Source organism: Coffea eugenioides, chromosome 1 (genome assembly GCF_003713205.1).
Source record: "Coffea eugenioides isolate CCC68of chromosome 1, Ceug_1.0, whole genome shotgun sequence".
Classification (NCBI taxonomy): domain Eukaryota; kingdom Viridiplantae; phylum Streptophyta; class Magnoliopsida; order Gentianales; family Rubiaceae; genus Coffea; species Coffea eugenioides.
The window spans coordinates 42,204,163-42,214,090 of record NC_040035.1 but is presented as its reverse complement, the minus strand read 5'-3'; the positions used below and the strand labels follow the sequence as shown (position 1 = coordinate 42,214,090).

The 9,928-nt window shown below is 33.3% G+C and overlaps 1 pseudogene; it reads left to right on the top strand.

Moving 5' to 3' along the window:
- Positions 1-2,993: 2,993 nt before the first annotated feature.
- On the top strand, positions 2,994-6,160 carry LOC113773012 (annotated as a pseudogene).
- The last annotated feature ends 3,768 nt before the right edge of the window (positions 6,161-9,928 follow it).

The following is a 9,928-nucleotide window of genomic DNA, read 5'->3' as shown; positions in this document are numbered from 1 at the left end:
CTAGAGATGAAGATAAACGGTGTATCCTTCCTTTTCGGATGGTTTTCTTTTATTCAGAAGAATGAGGGAAATGCTTTCTTGCCTGTTTGCATCTTTCTTTATTCGCCTATATATAAGTAGGGAAAAAGGTTAAGTTAGGTTTAGCTCACTTGTCGACCGACAATGTATATTTAGCTAATACCCCAATTTTTTTTAATATCGTCTAATTCGTTTACTATCAATTTTCTGACATTTAATTAGTATGCTATCATGAATACATCACATGAGAATACAAGTGGACTTGCAGAGCAAGCCTACATATGTAATTTCTCATCCATAAACAAAAAGTGAGGAAGAACCAAATAACTTAGGATCTGTTTGATAACATAAAAAAGTGCTGAAACTGACCTTTTTCAGACATTCAGATGTTTTGAGTGTTTGAAAAATAAAAATTCATCTGCTGAACTTGTTAAACAGTGCTGAACTTGTGTGTATTTTTTTCAGCACAAAAATCCTAACTGAATGCTTAATTCTGATAAAAATCAATAGAATTACTTCAACTACCTTATTTTATCTACCAAATCTACCCTTGTTTGTTAATTATGTTCAAAATTCTTATCTAATTAAAGAATCTGGTATTCTCTATTTAACGATTTTTTGTTTCTCTTTTATCTCTTTTTAATGACTTTCACATCTTCTCTATACTCCTCATATAATATATTTCATCTTTTATATTAATTTGATTTAAAAATAAATATTGTCATTTTTACACCCAACAAATTTAAACTAATTAAATCATAGGTTCTATTTCTTTTTTGAATGAAAAAATATAAGGGTAAAATTGTCAAATTAAACTTATTAAGCATTCGGTTATAAATATTTATCAAACAGTATAAATAAGTTTAGCATTAAAATTCAGACATTTATATATTTCTTTTCAGTACTTAAAATTTAGCAAATTAATTGTTTCAGTATTCAGAATTAAGAATTCAGACTTCAGAATTCAGATTCAGTTTTATCAAACGAAACCCTTAGATTTGACAAATTTGATTACGTTGCAAAGTACAAAATAATGTATTATTATGATGGTGAATAGGCATGTCAATGGGTCGGGTCTTACCCAAATCCAATCCAGGTCCAATATATTTGGGTAGGGTTTGGATTTAATTTCTCAAATCCAAATCCTACCCAGACCCAGACCCTATGAGAGAGTCGTGGGTCTGGGTAGGGTCTGGTTTTCTAGAATCCATATCCAAATCCAAACCCATACCAGATCTTACCCAAACCCATATATTAAATTAATTAATATATATTAGAAAATTTATAAAATAATATAATATCTTATGGCTATTAGATCAAATACAGTAAGATTTTATGGCATCAGAATCTGCAATTAATGTTAGTGGTTGGATGATTAATAATGAGACTCGTGCCAAATTGCTTCTAAATGTGGTTGAAACATTAGTGACTACTGATAATTGGATTGAATCAAAGAAAAAATGAGTAAGTGTTTATAAATCTTCTTATGCTATTATTTATTTGCCATCGGTCCTTAATCAAATGATTTTTATCCCATTCACTATTTTAGTATTGGATTGCGAGACATCTGCCATCATTGAGGTTTAAATAAGCAAAAGAGGTACAAAATTACATTTTTTTAATGAAACTAAATATTTATATATGTTATGGTTGTTTTCTTTTTAAAAACTAATCCTAGTTGTCATTGTAATTGGTACAATTTTTTCAAGAAATGGAGAAAAGGTAAAGGCAAATAAATGAAATATTGATGTGGATACAGTTGAATCTTTAAAAATATATAAAAGTAGTCAATAATAATTCTTTCTTTGAGTTCAAAATATTGCATTTAATTTGTTGAATGTTAATTTTATTATTTGAAAACAAAAATTGGATGATATTTCTATTATTTATGAACTCTATATATTTTTAATACATTTTTACTTTAGTATTTTCAAAAAATACCCATGGATGCTCATTGGATACCTAGATCCATAAAGATTTGAATATGGATTTACTTTTTCAAACCCAAAAGGGTTTGGATCTGGGTCTGGATCTAATTAAATTAAATGGGTCTGGATCTGGATCAAAGGGATCCAATCCAGACCCTACCATTGACATGCCTAATGGTGAACAATGAAGTTGGGTCAATATTTTTAAACTCAGCTTTTGATTCGATTCAACTATTCAAACATTCGAATGAAAGAATTGACTCTTCTATTTATTTTAGAATTAAAAAATGAAATTATAGAAAAATAATAATTTAATGGCAAACTCTGTCAATGACCCGAGTTTTCTAATTTTGACTTGTTTAACCGATTTTAATCTATTTTAGCCCCTTTCAACTAGACTGGTCCCACACTTGCTCATATTTCAATCGGTTGAACCAACCTGTGCAGTCCAATTTGTCAAAAACTAAGTACGGTCGAGATACTTAAGATTTGTGGGTCCAAAGTAGGAAATGGGGCAGGGACGGTCATCAGAAGAATCGTTCCTGAGCAGTTCACGGTCAAGATTTGGTCAAAAAAAATTTTACGGTCCAAATTTCATCTTGTAGTTAGATTTTAACAATATGTGTGGAATCCACAAAATTTTGTTTTAAAGTTACACGTTGTTCAAAGTAAGTTACATCATGTGCAAACAAAGTTACGCGCTGTGCAAAATACATATAACTTCTAGCAACCGTTCCTACTCGTCGTCCGTCCAAAGTACCGGTAAGGTAGATGAAATCGTACTCTTAATCTTAATCCTCTTCAATCATAGATAAAGTTGAAATCTACATGATAGTACATACAAAAAAAAATGTAAATCAATTCCATTTTACAGTATACAATAAAGATGAAGGTAAAACACAATTTAGTAATTTTGAGGGAAAAGTCTCATTGCCTCTTGAACTTTTAGTCGCGTAAAATTTTAGTCCTTCAACAATTATGAAGAAACTTTGATCCCTGATACCGAGAATGCAAATTATTGATCTTTTTCTCAATTTCAACTGAGTAATGGAGTACTGCATCACGTGCAATGCACGAGGGAATAACAAGATTTCCTATCTTCAATCCCAGTTGCAGAGGCAGAGGAGGAAGAAAGTTGTCTTGTAACATGGAACAATAACCTTTTCAAATCCAACACAAGATTGGGTGCCAAAGTCCCTGCCTTGGGCTCATAAAAAAAAAAAGTCAGTTCTCGTGGTTAGGCAATGAAGCTTCTATGTTTCATGGGGCCTGATGTGCTATAGGTGGATAGAGATTAACGGCAAGAAGCATCCTCATCAAAGTGGAGAAAAGCTCACAGATACAACATTGGCACAAATTCATAGGAATCTGCATAAGAAGTTTATCAAAAGTAGAGGATTTTCTTCTTCGGGCCACCAATCTTTTCTCCGATGTGCATCATTACAATTCCAACAAGTGTAAGATGAATGAAGCGCTTGCTCTAATGCCAGTAGAAAGTTCTTGGATCCTGATATAGAATTGTTGATTCTTTCGTTAGTCTTAAAAGAATTATGAACATTAACCCTAGTCCCTTCCAGTCGGCACCTTGAGTAGCTGCTCACTTGTGCAAGTACGCACTCATTTGCTGTGCTGATGGGATATCATGCGCCGCGTTTTAAATGTTGTTGGACCCCTTGGACCATTTCTGCATCCTTTTTCTTTCCACATTTCCCTCTTGTGGCCTATTACGTTGTACCCTTATCGTGCTGCTCTTGGCAACGTATGGTGGAGCTGGATTTTGTGTCTCCTGGCCTGCTATCAGTCCTTTTCCACCCCTCACTTCCTTCTTTCCTTCTCCGGTCCTCCTCTTCCCCTAAGCTAGATTTCTCTTCGCTCCTTCAATCAAAGTTACAATGATGGTTTAGATGTGGTTTGTACGGCGATAAAGCTCCATCGGCCTCTCACTGATCTAGTCCACAACTTCCTGAAAGCGGATTTTTTTTTTCCTTCCTGTATCACTCATTTTTCAAACTTGTGTCAATTTTTGACTGATTCAATTTTGTTTGAACTTTTTCTCTTTTTCTCATCACAATTATAAACAACCATTTCTGCGATTGATAAGAAAGATAGGATTGTCCGAATAAAGTTCTTGAATCCAATTTGTAAATTGGTATGTCCCTCCTTGACCAAGCCTATTTACCGTTTGACACGAAGTTGGTGGGAGACTAAATAAAGCTTATGCTTTGCAAGGCTAATTAATTGTGGATAAGTTTTCTGCCAATTTTTATCCTAGGAAATGCTGATTGGAAATACTTCCAATTTTCAGTGATGCAAAGTTGGTGGTTTTTTTTTTTTTAATAACGTAAGTGGAACGGCTTGAACCAAGAATCATGTACTTAAATTAAACATGACAATTTACCGTGTTTTTGTCTTGGGTGAAAAAATGTTGCCTGGTTCATCACTTGTGACTTTTAAGTGAATTGTAAACGAGCCACGTTGAGCACTCTAGGTCCCTACATTTGGCAAAACAGAAAGCTCTATATTAATTAGCAGAACGATGTTTACCACCCGATAATGTACTAACATCAATTAAAATCACCAAATAATTCGGTGAGCTACTCTAGTAAATAAGGAATGACCTACTGCTATTATCTATATTATCTATACGATAGATGTTGACTCTGTCTTTGTATTCCACATTGGGGAAAAGAGTCCCAATGACCCTTCAACTCTTTCCCACGTAAAGTTTTAGCCCTCCAATAATTAATAATAAAGGCTTGGCCCTCGATCTAATAAAATAGCATATTTATGACCCTTCTGTTAAATCCAGCAGTTAAAATTGACGGGAAGCATTATCTCATGCGACGCGCGACCAAATATCAAGGGCATTATGGTCTCTTTCCTAGGGAACAAGTTCAAGATGCCGCTGGGTCTTCCGGTGGCGGCAATGGTCAACTGCGCCGATAACAATGGGGCAAAGAACCTCTACATCATTTCGGTGAAGGAAAAGCAAGAGTACTGGGCTGCCTCGGAAACGATTTTATCGTGCTTTGGCACATCGCAATCCATTGAGTGATTCCTATTTCCCTGTTCCTGTTGCCCATCCTCAATTTGATTATTCTAGTCTTTATCCTCAGATATCTAATGATTCCAAAAAGATTGAGTTTGCGGACATAGATTGTGGTTTTGGAGGGCTTTTAATTAGCCTTTCGACGCTTTTTCCTGAAACCCTTATGATTGGAATGGAACTCAGGGATAAGGTGACAGAGTACGTAAAGGAAAGGATTTTAGCACTAAGGACTAGTAATCCTGGGTAGTATCAGAATATTTCAGTGGTTCGCACTAATTCGATGAAGTACATTCCCAATTACTTTGAGAAGGGGCAGCTTAAAAAGATGTTTTTTCTTTTCCCAGACCCTCACTTTAAAGAAAAAAATCATCGCCGTCGTGTTAGTAGTCCTTACTTGCTGGATGAGTATGCTTATGCTCTTGCAGTTGGTGGAATTATTTACACCATTGCTGATGTGGAAGAACTGGGGGAGTGGATGAAATCTTGTTTGGAGAGGCACCCATTGTTCGAACCCCTTACCGTGCAAGAGCAGGAAGATGATCCAGTTGTTAAGCTTTTGAGTACTGCTACTGAGGAAGGACAAAAGGTTGCACGAAATGGTGGACAAACATACCAAGCAGTATATAGATGCAGAACTGGTCCTATTGAATGATCAATCAGGCTTATCGTGAGGAGAAGCAAGAGCAACGGCAGCAGTGGTGGTGACACAGGTGTTGGGGTGGTGGAGGGGTCAGTGGGGCGGAGGTGCTTGGTAAATCATTTAGAGACTATAATACCCTTAATATTTCTTCACGCGTCTCACAAAATAATGCTTCCTGTTAATTTTAACTGCTGGATTTGACAGAAGGGTCACGAATATGCTATTTTATTAGATCGAGGACCAAACCTTTATTGTTAATTATTAGAGGGCTAAAACTTTACCTGGAAAAGAGTTGGAGGGGCATTGGGACTCTTTTCCCAAGTTGAGCACTCTAGGTCCCTACATTTGGCAAAACAGAAAGCTCTATATTAATTAGCAGAACGATGTTTACCACCCGATAATGTACTAACATCAATTAAAATCACCAAATAATTCGGTGAGCTACTCTAGTAAATAAGGAATGACCTACTGCTATTATCTATATTATCTATACGATAGATGTTGACTTTGTCTTTGTATTCCACATTGACACCTTATAATGAAACTAGTGAGACGGCCTGCGCGTTGCGCAGGTGAGCTAATATTTCCCGTGTTAACTGTTTTTTATTACGTGGGTTTATTAGTTTATATCTATGTTATTATCTAATTCATGCAGATCATTAGAGAATTATCGTTTTTATTAAAGGTTGACAATTATGAAATATATAGAATACATGAGAACAATAATATATAGAATGCATGAGGGCGCTTATATAGAATGCATGAGCGTAAATTAAAAAATTGTATAAGGTTATTTTGCATTTGAGTTAAGATAATTAGAAAATTATAAAGTGAATCATTCCCAAAAAGTATTAATCATTGTTGACATAAAAAAGAGGGAACTGGCAAGTCAATTAAGCACTTAAACCATAGAACTTGGCATTGTTAAAATTAATCACCACATGTCACAGTAATAAAACCCATTTTTTAAAGTTACTAAAGCCAACAATGGTTTATTAATTGTCTCCTCAATAATTGTGCATTTACAAAACACTTAACAATTTTATTTCATGTCAAGCCAACAATAATTTATTAATTGTTTCCTCAATAATTGTGCATTTACAGAACATTTAACAATTTTATTTCATGTTACAGTAATAAAGGCCATTTTTAAAGTCACTAAAGCTAGCAATAATTTATCAATTCTTTCCTAGGTAATTTTGCATTTACAAGACACTTTAAAAGCAAATAATTAACCACAACAAATCAACTTTCAAAAGTTTCACTTTTTACACCCCCAATTACCAATTTGATCAATATGTCCTGTAAATGCACCAAAACTATACCTGCTTTAAACAAACAGAATAGACAATTTGACGAAAACAGTTTCGACATCCAATAACAATTGCAGGATAACCACTTGACAAAAAAACATTACTCATAGGGTAACTCTTCCTTTTGTATTGTTAGATAATTGCAGGATAACCACTTGACCAAAAATACCATTCATATGGCAACTCTCCCTTTTGTATTATATATATAATTATATTATATATTTTTTGAAATTTAGAGTACTTTAGTTTTTTAATGTAAGAAACAATCTAATTAATGTTACATGTTTGACTAAAATAATAAAAAAAATAGCACACCATATTGCTTTTCAGTTTAGAGCCATTAGGAAAAATGAATGAGTTAAAAAAATTTATAATAATTATATATATTAAATACGAATATGTTAGTAAAATAAGAAATTAATTCTTTTAAAAAGGAAATAAGTTAACAATCTAACTCACATACAAGGCGGAAATAACTTTATGTTTATAGAATGGAAAAATAACACTAAAGATAAAGGTATCAAAAAATTTGTAATAATTATATACATTTAATATGGATATATAGACTAATATTTTTTTTAAAATTGTGCGTCTTAAATAGTAGAAGGATTATAAACCATTTTTAGTTCCAAATCTTGACACGTTAGCCAATTTTCGTTACCTGTGATGACAATGTTGGACTTCTATTTTTTTTTCGGTTCAATTTTTGGGAATCATGCAATTAGAAGCTTCTTGTCAACATGGTAGACAACTACTCCACCCAATGCAATGAGTAATAAATTGCATAGAAAGAGAGGCACACACAGAGCTTTTATTTACCGTCTCACAAAGTAAACCATCAACGGGAAATAACCAAAATAGTCAATTGATAAAAATAGCCTCCACATTCAACAATAATTACAGCATAATCGCTTGACCAAAAAGCACTATTCATAACCCAACTCTCCCCTTTTATATTGTTAGATATTATCTTTTATAAAGAGAAAATAAGCTCATAAATTAGCACACACATATAAATAGAATGAAAACTATAATAATAAAAATAAGAGCACTAAAAATGGCTTAGCACACACATATAAATAGAATGACAACTATAATAATAAAAATAAGGGCACTAAAAATTTTCTAATAAAGAAAAGATTAAAAGCAAGAATCCGTGTATGCTTAATCCAGTTAAAGAAGATAAAAGGCCGAAGCAACTCGATGCCTTGTTTGGATAGAGTATTATTTGAAATATTATTTGGAATAATTACTGTAGTACTTTTTGTGATGTGATGTATGTGAGATAAAAAGGTAATTGGAAATATAAAAAGGTGAGTTGGAAAATGTGTTTATGATGCAAGCGAAATATTATTTGAGATATTTGTGCTATTCTGTTTAGGAGTTTCAAGTAGGAACATATGTGACTTAGGAGGAAAAGTAGGAGATTTGTGCGGCTCACTTGGAGAAACCAAACACACGCCTGAAGCACAAATACAAAAGCCAACAAAGTTGTCCATAATTACCGAATAACCGCTTGAACAAAGGTCAATTTCCAACAGAGCCATTGCCATCCAATTCCAAAAGACCAAAACGCCTCTCGAAGTCACAAAAATAACGGCATAACTGCTTGACCAAAATAGCACTATTCATTTGCCAACTCTCTCTTTTATTAGATAAGATATCGCCTTTTGGTGATTATAAATATAATAGATTTAAATGAATTTAAATATGTTAAAAACACCAATCCAACTGTCGTTTGCACTAGTCCAAAAGAGTTTTAGGAGGCCTATGTTTTAGTCTAACAGATTTTAGTCAGACATCAAACCAATAGACCATTAAGTATTTTATACTATTTAAACTCTTTTGTGTTTTCAATCTTAGATGTGTTTTAGATCTTGAAATTATTTCATAAATTTTGTACTCTCTCTTTTGTACTCTACTTATGTTATAGTAAATTTGTTACCCTTTCGTTCATGAATGTAGGTCAATTGGACTGCATCATGTAAAATTTTTGTGTTTCTCTGTTTGATTTATTTTCTTTGTTATTGTTTTTATTGAATTGTCTAGAACCCTATTATTCTTGTTAGTCAATTTTCTAGGATCAGATCTAACAAATTGTATCAGAGTTTCATGTTTTGAACTTCAGGTTTTGGGTCAGGTTTTGATTTCTTAATGATAATAACAAACTATCACTATTAATTCTAGAACATTGATTTAGCGCTATAGAGAGTGAAGAAAAATTTTCTGTTGGAGTTCGGAGTTTAGTTGAGTTTTGAAGAAGAATTATTTGACTTGTTGGAACTTATTAAGGGTTTTGGGAAGAAGATGAAACATGATAACTATATCGTATTTTTTATCCCATTAGAATATGTTGAATCTTCTGTGAGTTTTGGCCTGTTAGTACCCATTGAACCTTTTGCATCTTGGTTGGTTGGTGGGTTGTTGGGGTCTGTTGGGACTTTTGTGATTCATTTGGATCCATTGAAATTTTTATGGAGAAAGTGAAACTTATTTGCTATTTGTTTGCTATTTATGGATACATGCCAAAGTGGAGATTTGTTGAATTTTGATAGGCTGCAATTTTATCATTAATTTTATGATTATTTTTCTCTTTTATTTTACCAAACATTGCGTTAATTGGTGAATTCTATTTATTTTTGATAATTATCATTGGTTACAGGGAATTGGATAAAAAGAAATTAAAAGGCATGATTTCTTCACTAAACTTGCTGTTCGGCGTGGTCGCGGCAAAGTTAGAACTCTACATGTCCTGGGAAGTTCGGAGTTGGCTCGTGAGTTCCAACCGAGAGTTGAAATCACAAGAGTTGCATTTTGCATCAGATGGATAATATCTCATTTCTACTGGGATGCCACTTTATTTTACAAAAGCCTTTCTTTTCTTGTTCGGATAGGATTTGGTTTGTTGAGATAATTTGACTTTAGTTAGTAATAGTAGTTTAGTAAAAAGCACTCTTATCATTTTCTTATCTCTTCATTT